Source organism: Meles meles, chromosome 4 (genome assembly GCF_922984935.1).
Source record: "Meles meles chromosome 4, mMelMel3.1 paternal haplotype, whole genome shotgun sequence".
NCBI lineage: Eukaryota > Metazoa > Chordata > Mammalia > Carnivora > Mustelidae > Meles > Meles meles.
The window spans coordinates 68,221,632-68,225,761 of NC_060069.1; the positions used below are offsets into that span (position 1 = coordinate 68,221,632).

General features: G+C 42.3%; 1 pseudogene; it reads right to left on the reverse strand.

Moving 5' to 3' along the window:
• Positions 1-578: 578 nt before the first annotated feature.
• LOC123940695 lies at positions 579-1,171 on the reverse strand (annotated as a pseudogene).
• Positions 1,172-4,130: the final 2,959 nt, after the last annotated feature.

The following is a 4,130-nucleotide window of genomic DNA, read 5'->3' on the forward strand; positions in this document are numbered from 1 at the left end:
TGCTGCCTGTGAAACTGGAAGCAGCTGTCACAGCTGCTGGCTTGAGACCACATACATCAGGAAATTGGGTGTCACGTGACCTGCCCCATCCCCAAATACCCTGCTTACAGATTCAAGGCTTGCACAAATGTGAGGGCTCAGCCAGACTTATATCACATCCAGAACCTAGCTTTAGGGGAGGCTGGGAAAAGTCCTTAAATTTGTAGTCTCAGGGTGCCTGGGTGACTCCGTTGGTTAAGTGTCTGACTCTTGGTTTCAGCTCAGGTCATGATCTCAGTGTCATGAGATCCAGCCCAGAGTGGGACTCCACGATCAGCATGGAGTCGGCGTGAGACACTCTCCCTTCCTCAGTCCCTCCCCCAGCTTGCACAACTCTCTTTCTAAGAGAAATGAATAGATAAATAAATCTTTTTTTAAAAAGAAAGAAAAAAGCTTGTAGTCTCTGCAATATGGAAAAGCTGCTGGAAGAGGGTTGAAGGAGATTTTGAACGTGCAAGTCATGGTGCTCATCACACCACGTCTCAGAGGAGCCAAATTTAAATGAGAGCCCTGCTTTCGAAAGCCTTCCAGCTCTCACTTCAGCTTTCGCAAACCCTATACTTATCTGTATTTATTTTATACAGAATCGAATCTCGGGCCACAAGTTTATGTTTCTTTGGTTTCTTCTGCGATATCTTTTTCTTCTGTGTGAGCTCCTTTTCTGGTTTGGGAAAAACCTTCTCTTTTTCAGTAAGGATCGTCATCTCAGCATGGCAGGGAGAGCTCATGCATGGGTTCATCTGACCAGGAGCCCCATAAGTTCTATGCTGCATCTTGGGGGCTTTATAGCACTTGGATGTGCTCAGTGACCAGAGAATCTGCCTCTAAACCCTTAAGTTCAGCATTACGCTCTGCATTTTTAAGCACGTGCAGTAAAAATCCAGCACTGCTTTTGAGCCCTCAAGCCTGTGCCCACTCCCACTGTTTGGCCTGGACACACCTGCCAGCAATGGAACGGCACACGTGGCTTCTGCAAAGTGACATCTTTCAGATACCTGGTGGCTTCTCAGATATGCATGCCCTTGATGGCCTGGGCAGTTTCGTGTGAGTTCTTAAAGTGAGCACGAAGATTTGAACCTCTTGATTTGCATGATTTTGTAGGGTTTTCTGGGTCAAGTGACTGGCAAACCATTTTCAGAGATCACCTGAGGCCACTTAGGGGAAGCTGAAAACCCTGTATGCATGTAGTGCTGCATTTCTTTTCTCTGGTCTTTTCTCTGCCAAGAGCAAAACCACCGTCTTTCTCCATTTCTTCTGCACTTCATCAAAGCATGTTCCCTTCTGTTTATCTGTTCTCTATGTTAGGAACGTTAGAAGCTCTATAAGGACAAGTTCATCAAAGGTGAGCTTTGTCAGAACTCAGCGCTGTGTAATGTACGTACACATGCTTATCATACAAATGTTTGTCTCATTGAGTTCCTCTGTAAGGCAGTCGCTCCAGACTGCTTTGAGGAGGTTTAAAAGGGAGCATAAGGAATGCAGCTGGGAGGAGCTACGTTGAGCATCTAGCTTAAGGACCAGAGAGGAGTAGATGTTTCAAACCTCCCTGGACCTGTATTATTTTCTGTGACTAATTGAACAGCTAATTACAGCTCTCTAATTATCTTTGGACTTTCTTTACCTTAAGCTGATTTCACGATCAGGATTTGTCTGGATAGACCTCTGAGGCTTGGGATTTTGTCTGAGTTTTAATGTTTTCCTGGTGCAGGGCACAGGGGAACTCCCAGACTGTTGTCCAAAGTGATTGTGCACCCCCTCAAAAACAAAACAAAACAAAATAAACCCAAACAAAAACAAAAAAAGCAAAGTGCCATTTTGCCAGTTTGGCCATTTTCAGTTTCCACCAGCAGTACACGGAGTGTTTTCAATTCTCCACATTGTTATTATCTGACTTTTTTATTCTAACCATCCTACTGGATATGAAGTGGTATCTCATCCTAGTGTAGATTTGCATTTCCCTGGTAACTAATGATGCTGAGTGTCTTTTCATGAGCTTATTGGCCGTCTGTCTGTTTGCTTTGGAAAAACGTATATTCATATCATTTGCCCATTTTAAGTTATGAGTTGGATTAGTCTTTTAGTATTGAGTTGTAACAGTTCTTTATATGTTCTAGATATAAGGATTTTTTAAAATTATTTATTTGACAGAAAGAGATTACAGGTAGGCAGAGAGAGGCAGGCAGAGAGAATGGGAAAGCAGGCTCCCTGCTGAGCAGACAGCCTGATGTGGGGCTCTATCCCAGGACCCTGAGATCATGACCTGAGCCAAAGGCAGAGGCTTAACCCACTGAGCCACCCAAGCGCCCCTAGATGCAAGTTTCTTATCAGATAAATGATTTATAAATATTTTCTCCCATTCTGTGAGTTTTTTCAATTTTCCTGATAATGTCCCCCAAGGCCCAAAAGTTTTAAATTTTGATAAACACCAATTGATCTATTTCTTCTCTTTGTTGCTTTTGTTACTTGTCTTTTTGGTATCATATCTAAGAACTGGCAAGTCAAAAGTCACAAAGATTTACTCCTATGTTACCCTTTAAGAATTTTATAGTTTTGGCTCTTACATTTTTTAAAGATTTTATCCTTTTTAAAAAATATTTTATTTATTGGACAGAGATCACAAGTAGGCAGAGAGGCAGGCAGAGAGAGGGTGGCGGAAGCAGGCTCCCCACTGAGCAGAGAGCCCGATGCTGGGCCCCATCCCAGGACCCTGAGATCACAACCTGAGCGGAAGGCAGAGGCCTAACCCAGGCGCCCCTAAAGATTTTATTCTTAAGTAATCTCAAACCCAACCTGGGTCTCAAATTTTAAAACCCAAGATCAAGAGTCACATGCTCTACCAACTGAGCCAGCCATGGGCCCCACCTCTTACATTTTAGGTCTTTGACAGGGATGGAACTAGAGGGCATTATGCTAAGTAAAACAAGTCAATCAGAGAAAGATAATTATTATATGATCTCACTCATGTGGAATTTAAGAAACAAAACAGAGGCACATAGGGGAAGGGAGGGAAAAAAAAGAACAAGATGAAATCAGGGAGGGAGACAAACCATAAAAAAACACTTAATCATAAGAAACAAACTGAGGGTTGCTGGAGGGGAGGTGGTTGGGGAGATGGGGTAAATGGGGCATTAAGGAGGTCACGTGATATAACAAGCACTGGGTGTTATATATAACTGGTGAATCACTGAAGTCTACTTCTGAAACTAATAATACACTGTATGTTAATTAATTGGATTTAAATAAAGTTTTATGGACCATTTACTTATACCACACACAAAAATAGACTCAAAATGGATGAAAGACCTCAATGTGAGAAAGGAATCCATCAAAATCCTTGAGGAGAACACTGGCAGTGACCTCTTCAACCTCAGCCACAGCAACTTCTTCTTAGAAACATTGCCAAAGGCAAGGGAAGCAAAGACAAAAATGAAGTCTTCGGACTTCATCAAGATTAAAGCTTTTGCACAGCAAAGGAAACAAAGGAAACAAAAGACAACTGACAGAATGGGAGAAGATATTTACAAATGACATATCAGATAAAAGGCTAGTATCCAAAATCTATAAAGAACTTATCAAACTCAACACCCAAAGAACAAATAATCCAATCAAGAAAAGGGCAGAAGACTTGAACAGACATTTCTGCAAAGAAGACATCCAAATGGCCAACAGACACATGAAAAAGTGCTCAACATCACTCAGCACCAGGGAAATACAAATCAGAACCACAGTGAGATATCACCTCACTCCAGTCAGAATGGCTAAAATTAACAAGTCAGGAAATGACAGATGTTGGCGAGGATGCAGACAAAGGGGAACCTTCCTACACTGTTGGTGGGAATGCAAGCTGGGGCAGCCACTCTGGAAAACAGCATGGAGGTTCCTCAAAAAGTTGAAAATAGAGCTACCCTATGACCCAGGAATCGCACTACTGGGTATTTACCCTAAAGATACAAATGTAGTGATCCGAAGGGGCACATGCACCCAAATGTTTATAGCAGCAATGTCCACAATGGCCAAACTATGGAAAGAACCTAGATGCCCATCAACAGATGAATGGATAAAGATTTGGCATATATACACAATGGGATACT